Below are 19376 nucleotides of genomic sequence, written 5' to 3'. Positions count from 1 at the left end.
TTGGTTTGACCCCACACTGCAGAAGCCATTGCAAGCACAGCATGGCCTGAAATATGTATGAGGAATAAAGTTACAGTGCAGTCTGCATGAATCATTCATGACATTTAAACAGACATCAAAATCTCTCAAGACTAAAATATTTTGACTCCAAAATGTCCAATTCTGATCTCAAAATTGATTATTTTCAACCTTATCAGAAATGTACTGACCTCACCTGAAGTGTTCTAACACTATTGCCACTTTAGCAAAAATATGAAGAGTTTCAAATAGACTGCTTTAACCTCTATTACACAGTAAGAACAATCTGCTTTGAATTTGGAATACTTCAGTAGATTGGAATAGTGTCATAACACATCCAGTCAATGGGACATTTCCTAAAATTCTGCCCAAGCTTTAATTTAAAGTTGCTGGAACCCTCTGCAGAGAGCTGCAGTTTTTAGGATTGAATTTTAGCTTGTACTTTCATCCCATTTCAGATATCACTCTAGCTACTGTATTTATCTGTGAATGGCCTGTATCTTAATTTGTGAATTTTGGCATGGTCATAAAGTACACATATAGACTGGGTGAAATCAGGCTTAATAGCAGTAGCTGTGAGAGGGATCTTGGAGTCTTAGTGGACAACCAGCTAAATATGAGCCAGCAGTGTGCAGCAGCAGCCAAAAAAGCTAATGCAATCCTAAATTATATTAACAGAGGGACACAATCAAGATCAAGGGAAGTACTAATACCACTCTATAAAGCCTTAGTAAGACCATATCTAGAGTACTGCATCCAGTTTTGCTCACCACATTCTAAAAAAGATGTTGAGACTCTAGAAAAAGTACAGAGAAGAGCAACCAGGATGATTAGGGGACTGGGGACCAAAACATATGAAGAACGGTTACAGGAACTGGACTTGGCTAGTCTAGTGAAGAGAAGGACCAGAGGAGACATGATAGCGGTCTTCCAATATTTGAGGAGCTGTCACAGGGAGGAAGGGGTCAAGTTATTTTCTAAAGCACCTGAAGGCCAGACAAGGAATAATGGATGGAAACTTCACAAGAAGAGATTTAACCTGGAAATAAGGAGAAACTTTCTGACAGTGAGAACAATTAACCAATAGAGCAGCTTGCCCTCAGAAGTTGTGGGAGCGCCATCACTTCAGACTTTCAAGAAGAGATTGCACTGCCATTTGTCAGAAATGGTGTAGGGTCTCCCGCTTGGGTGGGGTGTGTGTGTTTGGACTAGATGACCTACAAGGTCCCTTCCAACTCTGATTATCTGTTGTCTGTTATGTTGGTTTCTACTGAGAAAATCACTTTGCTTGTAGAGAAAACTGTATCTGGCCCATTGATTGATTGATGTCTATGTAGTATTTGTAGCATTTATAAGGGGAAGACTTTTTCTTTCCATCTGATATACAGGATCTTTAATGAAGACTTTGAACAATGATGTGTGCTCACCCTGAATATATCAACATTCTATTATATAGTTTTCTTCAGAAGGTTTCTTTGGATGTAATGACTGCACATATACTCACTGTTGGAATAATTTAGATTATATCTAAACCAGGATTGCATCAAGTCATGATCAGTCACAAAGTGTAACATAAAAATAGTAACACAATTTTAATTTTTAATACAGAAATAAATATAACCAACAGAAAACTCTTTGGGGGTTCTCCATAGTTTTTAAAAATGGGATGAAGAAAAGAAGTTTAAGAAATATAGTTCTAGTGTATTCCCACTGCTCTCTCTTAGTGTATGTGCGTATGTATGTGTGTGTATTTACTATTTCATTTTAAACAACTTCCTCACTATCAACTAGCCCATAATCTATTAATATGTCAATGTTCAAGGAAAGAATTCAAGAAGTTAGTCTCACTTTGATGGTATTTCACCTCAAAGCTGACCTTCTGTCTAGCTACTATATGTGGGGAAGATGAAATCCTGTCAAATACCATTGGCCAATGGTTGGGTGTTGAACAGCAATTCCAAGAACGTTGCCTTGGACCCAAATGTATGAATAGGATAAGAATCACAGCAAAAATAACCTCTGGGTCTAATTAAAGCAATTCAGGACAATATCATGGGTGTTATAGGAGAAACGCAGACTGAGTTGGAAGGCAGAGTTAAACAGTCACCAGTATAGAGTCATTGAATTTAAATTCAGCCCCCCTCCATTGAATTCTGTTAACCTTTATCTAGCGCCAATATAATTTGATCGATGCTTGACTAGATGCTTGTATATAGGTAACAATAATAAAATATTCTGTGCTTTGAACTCAACGAATGCTCCTGGTTATTTGCACCTGATGGTTATTCATTCTTTAAAGACAGACTATCTCTTATTGCCAGTTCAGTTGCTTTTGATACATGTTTCTTGGAACACCTACTGAGTTCTTGTGGAATTCTGACTTACTGTGAATTTAATCAAATCAATTTCTAGGAAGAAATGGTTCTGGGTTGTATAGATTTTGATGAATGATTGTATACCTTGACTTATAGCATGGCTTCTGTGGCTTATTATGAAGAAAAAAAGCTTGTAGTATGAAAGTTAAAAACAGCACGGTCTTTTTTAAGTGGAATAACATTCAATGGCTTTTTGGACTGAACCTTCTAAAACAATACACAAGTAAATTTATAGCAAAAATCTTTCAATCTGTTGCCAAAATGTAGGGTGGAAAGAATCAAGCTATGACTTACTATGTCTGATTTCTTAACATAACTGATTATAGAATGTCCCATGTGGGACTTTCTGCTTATGGAATTTATTATTTACAGAAGCTATGAAAGAAGGATAACAGCTGGGAAGAAGTGATATAGATTAATTCTGGGTATAAGTAACCTAAGGACAACAAGTAAACTAAGCAAATTAAGAACAGAACCTCCTTCTGTTATGGAGATTCTTAACAATGTGGGGTTTCAAAGCAATATTCCAATTACCTCTTCTGGACAAAAGCTAATGATCTTTCAACATGCAACCCGAACACAAATGGAGAATTCAAAAGTCCAAGAATATCAACTTGTTATTATTCTTGGGAATTGTTGGTGCAATGACTTTGATATTGTGCTCTCATTTTTCTACCTGGGCATTACCTTAATTTCTCTGAGGTGTAATATTCAAAGGCCTCCTCCTATTTCTCTGATAGAATGGAAGCATTTGTTGAGAGTGATGAACATAAATTTTATTCCACCTGTCTAGTTTTTCTTTTGTAAATATTCCAACCCCTCCCACCATGTAAACAGAATGTAAAAAGTTCCATTGCTCACATACACAGAGAGAAAGAGAGGCAATGAGAAAATGCAGGCTTAAATTAACATTGCATATTCACTCCTGGCTTCAATATTACTTTGCTTTATCACAAATCCAAATTAACAATCTTTATACAGATGGGTTTCAGGATCATCTTTTACTTTTCTGCCTTCTGCACAGAGGTGGATTTGAAGCTGTACAGATGCAGATAGATAATTCAACAAGACGTCCATAACAAATTACATTTATTGGTTCATCAGGTATCCTCATAACTCACGTTTGTGATGAAGTTCTTCTTTAATGACCAATCCTTTGTATATCTGCCTTGTAGTAAAAGATGGTTATCTCCTAACCCATCTTGTAGCGATAGAAAGAGTTAGGGAGTTCAGGCAAAAGTGAGGAAAACTCCCCCAATCCATGGAGGGTTAAAATAGTGACCAATCAGGATTACAGATGTGGCCACGTGACATTTCCCAGGATACCTTTAACTACATTTACCATGATGCATTCCCTTAAGGGGACACCTCATAATTCCTAAGTAACTATCCAATTCCCATAGACTGGCTGGGACAGCACAAGCAGCTTGACTAAACTGGACTAAATACACTATACACTTTCTTCCTCAACCTTGATCAATCTTACTCCTCAATTTTATAGTAACAATAAAGGAACATCCTATTAATCAATCACATTTGAAAGGGCTAAATATCACAATGTCAGTCCCTAATCATGCTTTCTTTTTGCATCCAATGGCAACTTTACCATTTGTTCTTGACGATAGGTGTCAAACTGTGCAAGTAACAGCTGCCTCTTGCTGTAATAAGATGATTTTGTAAAGAGTTCATAGTGCCAGAATCTTGTAACTTGGTGTAATTTATTGATGTTCAAATGGGATAAGTTTGGAAGCAGATTGACAGGTAGTATTAATGCACATTGTAATCAGCCTATTTACACAAAAACTATTTTGGCTTCAGATGTTTTACCTGTTTTCCTTCCGGCCTGCCTGCATTTTCACTATTATAAAAGCAATTGAATGTCAGTTGTTAGGCCCTTACAAAGCAGTCATAACTTAGGGGAAAATAACATAATTATTAATTATCTGAAAGCCAAGCTAGTCATGCTAGCCAGAATAGACATGGTTAGGTTGATTTGAAAAAAAAAATTAAGACAGCCCTTTCATTTGTCCACAAATGCTAGGTGTGAATTGACACTGATGCATCTTTCACTAGCAACTATATTTAGTTGATAAACATTTTGCCTGAAGATGAGTTCTGGGGAACTTGAAAGCTTGTTTAACCTTTTAAGCTATTTTGATTGATCTGTGTAAAAGAACATTGGACTTGGTTGATAGATCAACACTACTATGATAGCTCCTAAAAGTTTTAAGTAATGCATACTTCTATTTGAGCTAAATAAATAAATAGTTTGCTTTTTTCATTACTTTATACTTGAATGTTTTGTTTTTCAAAGGCTGCATTGTGGCTAGGAGATTGTGAACTTCTGGAGATGAGAAATGAAAAACCAAAAATCTCAACGTTTCCTGTAGAGATGGAAGTTTTAGAATATAGCCCATGTAGTCCATGGCTTCAGTCCACATTTTTTCATACTTTGTCAAAATCAGACATTATCTTTTTCTACGCCAACTTTTTTTTGACATTTTAACTTTCATTTCATTGCAAGTTCCAATTAAAAACAAGCAAGCAAGCAAGCAAGCAAGCAAGCAGACAAACAAAGTCTCAGAGACCAAGTAGCAGGGACTTATGGAATGGTTTCAAAAATGTTGCACACCCTTAGTCTTGGTTGTCTGAGAAAGTAGAACTGTTGGGACCAATTGGAACTTGGGAGTTTCTATTCAGATGTGGGATGACATTTACCATGGTAAAGTAGAGGTAACTTTAAAAGCTGTACTAAAAACAGTAGATAGCGAAAGTAATGCCACACATCAGTGTCCTTTGTCAGCCCAAACTTCCCCATTTTGATGATTCAAATGATGTTCTGGTATAGAATTAGTAGACAAGAGACACTTGAAAGAAGAAACATATTTTTACAGCGTGCCTGAGTACTTCTGAACAGCAGGTGCTGTCACAGTCCTGTGCTTTGCAGTTTCAAACAATCAAGCTTTCTTTAAAAGTAAAATACAGCTATCTAAATTATTTTGAGGCTAATCAAAACACATTGTACTTGTTTAATATCTGAATGAATCACAAAGTTATTATTAGAACACATTAATGCTATATAATGTTATACTATTACAGAATGTACCTTTCCCCTAAAGAATGTTACATTATTACTGAAGCAGAATTTTGAAACCTCCATTTTCAATTTTTTTGGTAAACAAATAAAACAGAAAAAAATCTACCACTGTTTTCATGCCCTACATTATTTTTTTCTCTATCTGTTGCCATCGGGCCATAAAGTTTGGAATTCTCAACCATTTTGTCTTGGAATTCTGAAAATTAAGTCCAACATATTTGGAGCAAAGTATGTTGGAGAAAGTTGTCTTAAAAACACAAACTAATGTGGTTACCACCGTTCTCCCCCAACAAAGATATTTTGTTTCTGTGATGAATTGTCCAGAGTATGTGTACTATTCCTGTCATCAATGTAGTTCCAATAGAAGCATGATATTGAAGTGGTAGTATGGAGGAGGGGAAGGCTATAATAGATTATTTGGCGTGAGGATTATTAAACTGAGGAGAAGCAATTTATATGGCTGTGGCATTTTACTTTCCAGTCAAACTGAATGAAAGTCCAAATGGCTTTGGAATGTCAAATTCATACTCTTTTAATTTTTAAAAGGCTGTTGGAACTTGATTACTTTGAGCTCAAAACTATAATCTGATAAAATCTACAGCTTTTATTAGCCTTTGTTTCATGAAATGTCCATGAATTTTAGGCAGACAGAGGTAGTATTGTGCAATGGAAAATGGTAATAGCAAAATGGTACTAAGTATGAGCTGTTCATAAAGTGCCAGATAGCAAGTTTAAAAGATAGCATAAATATATCCAAGTAGAGCATCAGCTTATTTCCTTGGTGAGTGCATGTGTGTGTGTTTTAATGAAACACAGAAAACTAAAACTGCACAAGTCAGCCTTGGGTAGGAGGAATTGCTCACATAACAACAGGCAGAACCACATCAAACGACTTGTAATTCACATCTCATTCCTGGGATATCAGAACTAGTTGCTCCTATTTGCCTGATCCCTTGTGGTCCTCTGATTTGAAGGGTTATTGCCCAGTCAATGAAATTCAATACACCTTTCAGCTGTTCTCTTTCCTGCCTCACGGCAGTAGTTGTCACAAAACGTTACTTTTCTAAGAGCACAACTTCAGTGCCACAAAGCTCTGAAGATGTAAGTCCTTTCACCACTCCTGAGATGAAATGCTAACCCCCTATTCTAAATCAGCAAAAAAATATGTCAATGTGAAACTTGCTGCCTCCATTGCTAATCCCTGTCCTGCATCTGTATGCTCCAGGCCACTGTTTCTCAACCTTAGCAACTTTAAGATGCATGGACTTCAGCTCCCAGAATTCCCCAGACAGCATGCTGGGAGTTGAAGTTCCCCCATCTTAAAGTTGCTGAGGTTGATGCGCACTGCTTATCTCTCTTGACTCCCAGTGAAGCTAGTGGGTGACCAAATGGACAGATTTTATACACATTAAGGTTGTAATGCAATCAAAACAAGCGGAAAGATATAGCTTGAATATCAGTGCAGCTAATAATAACTTAAGCCTGTTCCATAAATGGCTCACTGTGAGTTATTTATTTGATTCCTGTGTAATTGTAGCATTTATTTATTTTATTGAGCTTTATTATTTTACCTCAGTCTTATAAACTGTAACTCAAGATGAGATTGTTTGGACTGTGAGTAGCTGATAAACACATTAATTTGTCACATAAACAGCAAATCTCAGAAATAACTCTTCTGTCTCTCTACCCTATTTTTAAATTATTGCATCGACAATATTAACTCATATTTATATTGACCTGCTACTTTATCTGTATGGTTAAATGGAAGGATCTATCACTTCAATGGATTCTTTCTAATAGTTAGAGGGGCAAATTAATTATTTCTGTCTTATATGACATGGAGGCTGGAACTGGTATAAATCTAAGAACAAGATTCATGAAAATATAGATACCCGTTGTTGTGTACTCTTGAGTGCATCAGCCTGGTTTTTGCATATTAAAGAGTATTTTTTTTCCAGATTTAATATCTGTGATAAAAAGAAACTCCACACAGGTCCCATGTATTTATTTTTGAATCAAGAACATCTTGCTTGTTAAGAGCAGCCTTCAGAAAGGCTGTGAAACTGTCATAATATCAGAAAGTGGGGGACAACATATTCTAGATGTGCATTCCAATTTAATTTATGAACTGTTTTGGCACTAGGAGGCAATAGGCTGACAGCAAATCCGGGTCTGTTATAATTTCCTCTAGAGAATCAGTTGTACAGCTGCCAAAACCCTTTAGGGCTGGGTGGACAGGAATCTCATGCTAATGCTTTAATACTTATGTGCAGTAAATCATCGTTAGCCCTGGCACAGAGTCTAGCAAGTTGTCACCACCCAACAGCTGAACCAGCAAAGATGAGAATGCTATAGGTCAGAGGTTTCATCACCCGAAAGGTCATAAAGTATATTGCAGGTGGGAAATTTACACCCTGCATCATGTGGATACATTGTAGAAGGGTAGCTCTGCAGCCTCACACATAAACCAAGTCCTGTTTGTACTGAAAGCTATCCGATCACACCCTGTACAATTAAGCTGCCTGGAAATGTCATGTTTTATTACCCCCACCTGTTGGAATCAACTCCCTGCATTCGTGTGATGACATTTGCAGCTTAAGTTTGGAAGGCTGCAAAGGGATTAGAGAGGGAGAGAGAGCAGGGAATAGGGATGCACTACAATTGCATTTAATACATTTTCCAGCCTGCACAGGAAGCCAAGAGTACAAGTGGCCAAACACACAAGAAACTGGCTTTTGTATCAAATGACACTCAGGAGATTTTCAAGCTCTGAATGGTTGCCATTGCTGGCCGAGGCCAACTCAACAGAACAGATTGTAACAATAACTATTTTAAAAGGCTAATAAAAGTTTTGATGGTTTTATGACTGAAGAAACATGGATGGTGGAGTGACAGAAGTTAGGCACTCTTCTCTAGCCCCATATTTATAGTTGCAGTTTCACTTAGCTGTGCTATTGGGTGATTTATATGCTGTACTTTCAAATTTGCTAATAAATAGTTCAACCAGTGTTAAATTGTCTGAAATTTTATCCTGCAACAGGACACAATGTATAACTAGCTATAGGTGGTCTTCAGCTTACGACCACCGCTGAGTCCCAAATTTCTGTTGCTAAGGGAGTTAGGTGAGTTTGCTCCATTTTACGACCTTTTATGCTAGAGTTGTTAAGGGAATCACTACAGTTGTTAAGATAGTAACATGGTATAAAGTAAATCTGGCTTCCCTGTTGACTTTGCTTGTTAGATGGTTGTAAATGGTGATCACATGAACCAGGGATGCTCCATCCATCACGAATATGAGTCAATTGCCGAATTTTGAACAGATGACCATGGGGATGCTGCAATGGTTGTGTGAACAACAATCATAAGTCATTATTTGCAGTGGCCATAGTATCTTTGAACAGTCATTAAATGAACCAATAAGCCAAGGACTATCTGTATTGTATTGTTATATAGCAGATCATAATTCTATGTCATTTGCTGAACTATATTGATATCTCCAAGTCACATAGATGTAGAATTTGGTTTGTACAATCAGAGATTATTCTTAAAAAAAAGTATTTTATTTACATAATAGTGTTGCTCTGGTATTCAGGAGTATCCTCCAGGTATGGCCGAAAAAGTCAAGACATGTGGCTACAATAGTGTCACACATGCAAAAACAGAGATAACTTTGTTTGTTCACCATCTCAACTTTTTTTGACTGCACCCTACACGTACTGTTCCTAGTATTCTAACTAGTATGGATGGAAAGAGAGAAAGGCTTTCAGAAACTTTATGTAGCATCTGAAAATGATGAGTTAATTATTATATATACTAATATCTATTAAAGTATACAAACAAAATGTAAACATTTAGAATTAAATGATAGAGCTAATTCATCCAAAGCAGTTGAAAGGATAACATAGCCCCATGATGGCGAACCTATGGCATACGTGCCACAGATGGCATGCAGAGCCATTTGTGTTGGCACATGAGCTGCAGGCAAACTTACCTCACTGCACATGTGGACACCTCACAGCTGATTTTTGGTGGGTTTGAGGCCTTTTTCGGTCTCCCAAAGGCTTGAGGAAACCTTCTGCAGGATTTGCAGGCTGAAAATGAGCCCTGTTTTGTCACTTCCTGTTTTTCTGAAAATACCGGAATACTGAAACGGGTCTAGTTTTCGGCCTTCAAATCCTGCAGAAGCCTGCAGAAGCCTGCAGAAGCCTTCCTCAAGCCTCTGGGAGGCTGCAAAAGGCCTCAAACCTGCCAAAAATCAGCTGTGAGGTAAGGGGGTGGCGGGGTGGATGGGTGGGTGGGGATTGCGCATGCATGAATGGGGGCATGCATTGCCTTCTGGGTGCTGGCACACGAGCACAAGAGTGCAAGCACACACACAATTTTTGGCATAAGAGCCCAAAAAAGTTAGCCACCACTGACATAGCCCATAATGCACCTATGGAAAAATGAGACTAGAAGTTTTGAAAAAGTAAACTTTGCTGATAGAAGAGAATATTTGTAGCTTGGGTTGTACTGTGGTGGTCTCTTAGCTTAGTGGGTTTTTTTGCAGATGTTTTATTGTGAAATGTCTAGCTATCATCATCTGTGCTAGAAGGAGTTTGCAAATCCCGCTTCCTTCTAGCACTGATGTTATTATCTAGCTGGGTAATGAAACATCTGCAAGGAAACAACCAAGCTCAGAGTTCACCAAGGACCCCACAGTAAATTCAGCTATAGACAAGTGAAGTCAGATTTTTCCTCCAAATTAATATGTATACACACATATGATATACCAAGACATAGAGAAGATACCAGGGGTGGGATTCTATCAGTTCACACCTTTTCGCTAGAACCGGTTGTTAACATTCTAAGCAATTCAGAGAACCAGTTGTTAGAAGAAATTCCTGGATTACACCTGTAAGGAAGGCAAGAAGGAAACATTCTGGAGTTGCTTACAGAAACTGCCTCTCTGTTAACCCTTATTACATTCTTGGCAGGACTAGACTTCCTATCTCAGTAACTTCTCTGGAGTTTTCCCCCCCTCCTTTGCTGGTACTTTGCTTGTGTGGAGTGATCATTTAAAGTTACAATGGCACTGAAAAAAGTGACTAATGACCATTTTTCACACTTACGACTGTTGCAGCATCCCCACAGTCATGAGACGCCAGGCGAGGAGATGCGTGCCTCGATGTGAGTGATATTGAGTTGGCCATGCCCAGCCAATAACATGACCACCAAGCCATGTCTACCCAGTCACATGACCACCAAGCCCCCCAACTAAGCTACAACCACAGAACCGGTTGTTAAATTTTTTTGAATCCCACCCCTGGAAGATACCCAACTGTACCATTCATTCCATTAACTCAAGAATAAGGTTGGTGATCTGAAATTGGGGAATGATCTGGATAAATGCTATTTTATCCTGGTTTAATTGAAAGGCAGATTAGGGAGTTACACTTTGGCTGTACTTCTAGATTTAATCCTTAACCTGAATCTCCAAGTTTCAGTACTGGCTTGGAATGCTGAGCCCGGCATGTTTACTATCTCCATTCATATTGGTGTCAGATCAGGTCACGATGACACATGCCTTGATATAACTTGTTTGCTTACTGCAACACACTCTATGCAGGGCTGTGTTTTGCTTGAGGCTGAAAATTTCTAATGGAATTTTCAGAGACAGGAGGTAAATTCAACACTTAGCATTTTGTAATTGGTAAAGTCTAAGCCAACAAGTCACATGGACACTACAAAGCAGGTAGAATCAGGTTCTGAAGATGGAAATCAAGATAAATATCTAAGGTGAAAGATATGGTAATCTACACAAGAAGTTGAAGAGGAGTCAAAAATTCAAAGGGATGATGAAAGCAAGTAATTCTGACAACAGAAACCAAATTTTGTTTTTGGTAATGAATGTTCCCTGACCACCTAGGCTTTCTTCAATTGATTTTCCATTCCAATTGATTCTAGATAAGCTTAAACCCTATTTAGACATTCAAAAAATTGGCACCTTCATCACATGAACATTGTAGTTAAGTTTTGATCTCCACCAACTTCATTCAAATGATATTAATTCATTGCAGTTAGTCACATATTCCACCCTTGAGCCAAAATTTCCTAATGCTTGGTCTATCTATACAAAGGGGAAAGCTAGTTATCATAGTGATGTGCAAACAGGTTACATTGTAGGTATGGCTGTTAGTGGTAGGGCAACATCATTTCCATGACATCAGTCTCAGATAGGACTAAACTACAGTGTTTTTCTGGCGGTAGAAGTTCAGGATAGCAGAGTTTGATAATATGGTGATGCACTCTTCTCTCTGTTGGTCAGATCAGATGGTGATGCTTTCTAGTCTCTTCTTCTGGTTCAACATTTTACCCATTCATATTTTTGATGAGGTTTAGAATGCTGCAGCCAGAGCACTGAATATAATTAGTTATAGGGAACTCAGTTACAATAGTTATACAGATAGCCAACCTTTTTTTTTTACAACCATTCAAATATCTGGTCAGTAATACTGCCCAGTTACTATGGTCCACAATGATCTAAATCGTAAACTTTGGTCTGCCATAGGCCAAGAATGTGTATTTAATATTATTCAACTGGCATTTTAAAGCAACAAATTGAATCCAGACTTAGTCATACTGAAAAAAGATCCTTGAAATCAATAGAGTAAGCTAATCAAAACTGTCTAAAGTCCTAATGATTATAATGGGTCTTCTCTGTAATTATATTTACCTCCAGCCCACTACCAATATGGAATTAACTCATTTGAAAAAGGGAATTATGTATCTCTGTTAGAAGATACAGAGAATGCTAAGAGCTTCAGGATGTACCATTTGTATAGCAATCATTCTTGTCTGTAGCCAGTTTCCTCCTCCTCCTCTGTTTTGCATGGATATTGTATGCTTCATAATAATCAAAACCTGATGGCTTGGATTAAAGAATCAGGATGCTACAGAGCGATGTTTAAAAAAAGAAGAAGAAGAAATTAGATTTGTATGATTTTAACTATTCTTTAATCTGCTTCTGGGCAGCCAATGTGATTTGGGTCAGCTGTTATTGCATTAAACTTTAATTTTCTTCCACAAGCAAAGGATTATATAAAGGAGTATTGGATTGCACTCAGCATGGATTAGCTGAGCAGTGTCTTTGCTGCCAAGGACCAAATGGATTTCCTTCCTTTTGTGATTTATATTTTTATTACCCTTCCCCCACCTTCTAATTCCCATTACCCTTCTGTTTGCCAGCATGGAGAGCTACCCTCAACTGTAGACAGAATTATTGGCTTATTGAATGTATTTATGTTCCAAAGTTTCTCGCTAGCCCCAGTCAAAGGAATAAAGGCACCTCCAGCTGCTAAAGCTTTAAAATAGGAATGCTAAAAAGTTTGCAAGGCAAACAAGTTGATTCTTTGCTTTCCTTGTTGTAAAGAAAGAACATTTCTGTGCAAAATAAGATACAGCAAATGGTGTGGATGCTGAAATAGAAACCAACTGGCCCAATTCCATCTCACTACAGGCTTAGAAAAAGCTGTATTCTCTTTTAAGATTTGATAGCGTTTAAATTAATACAAGAAGGAAGCGGCATGCAACATTACACTCATGTATAGGGATATCTGTCCTTTATATTCCCTTGTCCTCTTTCTTTCAGGCATGTTCCAACATTACTCTGAGGTCACCAACCCTTCAGTGCAGACTTAGGTAATCTGGCATACAGGAAGTACAAAAACACCCTTAACTACAAAACATGTCTTTTCTAAAATATACACAGAGTCCAGTCATTAAAGTCCTTTTATCTTTCTCCATAGGAAGCATTAACATTCTTATCTCTGTCTTTAAAATCAAGGCACATAGAGTACAATCCTGAAACATGTTCATCCCGAAATAAGTTTTAGAGAGTTCAGTGAGGTTTATTCCTTAACAGGTCTATGACTACAGCTTGAGAATTTCAAAAGAATAATAAGCTAATGTCTCTATGGAAGCAATAGATAATGGCAGGATAAAGTCTGCAGGTTCAGAAGTCCGCATACTTGGTTGGGGTGGGGAGGAAGTTTCTGTTTTTCTATCTTGTGTTCAGAGTGTTGGAGAATTCTAAATTTCTTTGGATTTTCTTAGGAGATGCACTGAAGAAGGTGCTGTTTTCCATATGTCTCATTCCAGCACTTTGAAGCCCATCAGGAACCACCACCAACAAGAACAATGAAAGGTCCTTAATTCCATAGGAAGATAGATCCCACCCAGTAGCCAGCTCATCACTCGTATCTGTCTGTAAGTTTCCTTGGCAGCACAGAAGCAGGGGTGGGATTTTACTGGTTCGCACCTATTCTCTAGAACCAGTTGTTAATATTCTAAGCAGTTCGGAGAACCGGATGTTAGAAGAAATTACTGGTCTAATCCTGTAAGGAAGGCAGGAAGGAAACATTCTGGTGTTGCTTACAGAAACTGTCTCTCTGTTAACCCTTATTACATTCTTGGCAGGACTAGACTTCCTGTCTCAGGAACTTCTCTGGATTTTTTTCCCCCTTCCTTTGCTGGTACTTTGCTTGTGTGGAGTGACCATTCAAAGTTACAATGGCACCGAAAAAAGTGACTTATGACTGTTTTTCACACTTATGACTGTTACAGCATTCCCACAGCCATGAGAGGCCAGGCGAGGAGATGGTGCCTCGATGTGAGTGATATTGAGTTGACCACACCCAGCCAGTCACATGACCACCAAGCCATGCCCACCAACTAAGCCATGCCCACAGAACCAGTTGTTAAAAAATTTGAATCCCACCCCTGCACAGAAGGATATTTTTTTCTAGGCCAATTATTAAGCCATACTTTGTACCCCTCAAACCCCACCCAATAAATCTATCTTTCAAAACACTTTAATGCAAAAATGTTCCCTTTTACAATGAAGTTTTCATATTAAGTGAGTTTCCATCCTTCACCTGACAGGAAGAGGAGCTGACACCAGGCAATTCTGAGTAGCTACTAAATACCAAAAACTGATTCCTTAATCTAGCATGTGTGGTTTTAATTTATTTCAGGATGGCTACCTTACCAAGACCTGTAATATAAACCAATAAACATAAGTAACAAATTATAAAGAATATCCAATACCTATTGTTTGCTTTGATATCTTAATTTCTACTTATTTTCATCAGCAGTCTAATGCTTGTAGGCATTCTACTGCTGACATTCCTCTGCTGTTACCTGTCCTCCCTGTATAATTCATTTGTATTCATTTCTAATATCTTAGGTTAGAATATTCAAACTGAGTATCTGGACTGTATGCTAAGAGATTGGTGTATTAAGTAAGGCTTTGCCTCATCTATAGAGTTTATGGATGATTTTCTGCTGTTTTTTTGAAAAAAATATTAATCTGTTCACATGTTAGTGATTTTCTGAGCTCATTGTTCCCCATAGCTTATAAATTCAAACATAGTTGCTGAATGAACTTTATCTCCTTTTGTTTGTGGATTCTGAGTATGCTAATTTTCCTGAATTAATAAATTGGAAGTCTCTCTCTCTGTGTACATGTACAGTATATTGTGAGATAATGCCAGTTAAAAGATACTTTAGATCAGCTGTTAGTACTAGCTGTGTGCGTATGTGAGTCAATGGAATAAAGGACCTCATAATAATAAACATCAAACTAGTATAATCTGAGCAAGGATCTGAGGAATTGAATATTGGCTGAAATTTCTAAGTCAGCTTTGAAGTCAACTCTTGTAAAACAAATAATAGACATTTTGGATGCTACTGTATGATTCATAATTGATCTAAGCCTACTTTTCTATTTGCAAAATGCAAATACCGAACCGGTAGTAATACCGGTTGAATCCCACCCCTGCCTATACCCAGACCACATTGCACCTCTTTAACTATGGTAGAAATAGAAAAGACAAGTCAAAATAAGGATGTGAAATATTTGGGATATTATCCAAAAAAGCAAGTGAGAGGGTAGTTATAACTGAAGCTGCAATAACACATCAAGTTTAAAATCAAATTGTCATTAGTTTACAATGGTCAAATGTATTTTCCCATTAAAAAAACCAAACACACTTAAAAAAATAACAATAATGTAAGCATACGTTTCAGTGGTGAGATTCAAATATTGCTGCCACCAGTTCGGTGGGCGTGGTTTAGTGGGCGTGCTTTGCGCGTGTGCACACATCTTGCATGCATATGTATGCCAAATGCGCACTTTGCACAGGTGCAGAGGCATTTGCGCAGGCGCAGAGGCATTGTACCTTGCCTCCTGCAAGCCTGCACGATCTAGCGATCACTTCAGCAGCTGCCGCACAGCACTCTTCTGTGCTGCGCAAAGCAGCTGCGCTTCAAATTCAGTGGATAAAAGTGAGTTTGAGACCCCTGGCGGGCAGGTGGGCCCAACAGCAGAGTCATTAGAGCAACAGAGAGAACCAGTTCAGTCTCCATTGCTCATCACTCCTACCGGCTCCCCAGAACCAGGCAGAATCGGTTGAATACCCCCACTGATACGTTTGTGTTATTGAACAAGTAATTAAAAGCATTAAGCCTCCTAATTTTCATCATGACTCTGTTTAGGTAAGGAAATATCTCTCAAATGATGATCCAATGGGCTGCTGCAATCAATTACAGTTCTGTGATGTCATTTACAATGTTCCCTGTCAACTTCCCACAAAGAAAGTCAATGCAAATGCCAGCAGGAAGTCAAAAGTTGCTCTTCTCCCACTGTTTTTTTTTTTTTGCCCTTGCTCATTCTCTGTGTGTCTGTTTAGGTGAGGAAATATTTCTGAAATGACGACCCAACAGGGCATGGGTTGTCTAGTTATTTATATTGTGATGTTAATTGTTTTCAGCCTGAATTACAAGGATGGGAATTGTATACTACTCAGTGTTGCCTTGATTTATAACCAGAGTTGGTCATAAGCCTTGTACAAAAAGAAACAAACAAACATGCTAGCATTTTCTTGTATATTGAATGACATTAGCTGCTTCTCCAAGGGTGAAATAGTGAAAGGCATGACAATATTTTGCTTACTTCATTTACATTTTGTCTCTACTCACATACCTGATAATCTAATTGATTTGGAAACCAATTTGGAAGGTCTTCTGAGGCTACGTTCAGGATTGTAGTGGGCCAAAGAGGAAGTAATCAAATCGTAAGGATGGAGAACAGGAGCCCTAACAATTCTTAATGGTTATCCTGAAGCTGATTCTTATCATTTATCAGTTCATCTACAGTCTTAAAAAGAAAGGCAAGGGAAGGCTATTTAGAAAATTCAGCAGAATCGTACGCTAATGATAACTTTAAGCTGTATGTTCTGTAAAAATAGAATAGTAGGAAAAAGCACATGTGTGGTGGCATCTCCAGTGTTCCCTTTCTTGAGAGAGCTAATGTGACTCCTTCCATTTAGTACCATCTGCATTGCAGAGCATCATTTCAATGGGACATCAAGTTACCTCTTTTCCATCTGCTTTAGCTTTATGAAGAACTCTTTCCCTAGATACCTGTGTCAATTTTTGCAGCATGGTTTGATCAGTCGATTGCGGGACAGGTTTTGGTTTGGTAGAGAAGTGATATATAAAAATGCTATAAAAATGAAGGTTTCCCAGTTGTGTTCAACTCTAGAGTATGGTGCTCATCTCTGTTTCTTAGCCAGGGGAGCCAGAATTATCCAAAGACATTTCTGCGGTCATGTGGCCAACATGATTATACACCAAGGTGCATGGAACACTGTTACTTTCCTACCGAAGTGGTACCTATTTATCTTCTTGCATTTGTGAGCTTTTGAACTGCTAGGTGGACAGCAGCTGGCGCAAATAATAGGAATTCACCCTGTCGCATGGAGCTCAGGTCTTGAACGTGGATCGTCAGCTTTTCCACTGAGAAGTTCAGTTTTTTTAATCATTGAGCCATTGTGTCCCCCCTTACTATGGTTTATTTTAATGCTTTAAATGTACTAACTTGTGATTTTGAGGGCCACATCCAGTGAAAGGCAGGAAGGAGTATGACAGAGGCAACCTCAAATATGCACAGCACATACATTTCATTGAGCCTAGCCCTTTGAGTCAGTGTCTTCCTTCTGGTGTTCTGATCAATCATGGGATCTCAAAGAGATTTGCAATTCACGTCCTTTCTGTTAATCAGGGCCTCTGAAGTAGCACTGTCATAAAATGTGTTGAGCTCAATATATATTCAGTGCTTCTTTGAAGTTCCCTTCTTTGATTTTTCCGGTTCCCGCAGCTCGCAATCCAGACAAAAAAGCTTTTCTCTGTAAGTAGCAGTTGTTCAAAAGGTCTCCTTGTACACGATTGTTGCATTAAGATCCAAGGCATTTCGGCTGGATATGATCATTTTAAGTTAACAAAGTCAGCAGCATAGGCTGGACTTCTTGGTACATTTCTTTTGATGTGCATTCACTGGTTTTGACCCAATATATGCCTCTTTCTAAAGAGTCCTGGGTTTCTTTTTCTTTTTAAGCACTATGTATTTTCCAGTTCATTGGGAAATATGACATTAAATCATTATGTGCATTCTGATCAAGCAAGGCAAGAGTGTACTGAAGCTGGTGACAGAAAAGCTGTCCTATAAAAAATGTAGCCAGGAAAAAAAATGTTTCATGCTGTTTCTATCTCATCAGTGAGACAAACTCCCTAGGTGGCTTGGCAGTCTGTTGTTACCAGTTGCTTCTCATGCCAGTTTGTGGCAGTTCTATTCCCGCCCCCACCCAACAATCATGTCCACAATTCTTCTTTTTCTTTCTTTTAATGATGGAGATCCATGACTGCATTTTCAACAAGCTCTGCATGAACTAGAATGCAAGAACAAAAAGGCTGATCAGCTACAGCATTGTATATACTTATAGATTCATGCTATTTTTAAAAAGGGTGCCAGAATTTTTTAAATATATTTTTTATTCTAGGATGGTGGGGTGGTCCTCTAGGTGCTTACATGACTACAGAGATCTCCTTTTGTGCTCCTCATGTTAACTAATGCATGCAGAAGTGTGTGTATGTATGTGTACACTTGTGTATGTATGTAAGATATGGAAACTGGTATGGTGCAAAACAATGAAAGCTTATCTCTTAAAAGGCTTCTGGGTTTCAAATAGGTGCAGCCCAGTGTTTTGTTGGGAAGTGTGCCTGTTTGCCTGGAAAAATTCAAAATAAGCAAAGAAAGCATCCCATTTCAGGGAGGATTTAACTTTTCAACTTTTCCTACATTTCTGTCATGTATAAAAGATTAGGACCATATGTTAAGTTGCAGTTCAAATGATTTGTTGCTCTAGCCCATACACAAGAATCTAGTCAACTAAAGTTCAATACTAATTTAATGAGAGATAAAGGTCAACTGAATTCTAGAGGGGTTGGACTTGAGCCATTTGTGAGAATGTAATGACTCTACGTTGATGACTCACTTAACTCTGCCTCCTGCTCTTCCTGCTCTTTTCCTACATTTGCACCAGCTTTGCTGAAGTGACTGAATTCTTCAAATTATATTGTTTAAATATAGAAAATGTGACAGCTGATAGGTCTGGGCATCACTTCTGTTTAGAATTGTGATTCAGAGTTAAATCAGTCACATCTCCAAATCAAATCTACATTCTAGACTGGACAACACTCTAGACTGAAGTACTGAATCAAATTAGACACCACTAAATAAATCTGACAATTCAGAATCACCGGAGCCTTAAAAAAGATTTGACATTTCATATCACACACACACACATACACAGTATATACACACACCCATATACATGCACACACATGTATGTATTTATATGTATACATATACATACACACAAATAATTTCATTTGATACATTTATATTGAATACTGAATCTTTAGAGGAGAGAAATTTTTATGTAATAGTTCAGACCCATGGGAGGTGACCCAGTGGCATATAGTCAACATGGTTATGGCGAAGTAGA

The sequence above is a fragment of the Pseudonaja textilis genome, chromosome 2 (genome assembly GCF_049901715.1).
Source record: "Pseudonaja textilis isolate UNSWEBS1 chromosome 2, rPseTex1.2, whole genome shotgun sequence".
NCBI classification, from domain to species: Eukaryota; Metazoa; Chordata; class Lepidosauria; order Squamata; family Elapidae; genus Pseudonaja; species Pseudonaja textilis.
Note: the sequence above shows the minus strand (reverse complement) of the source record.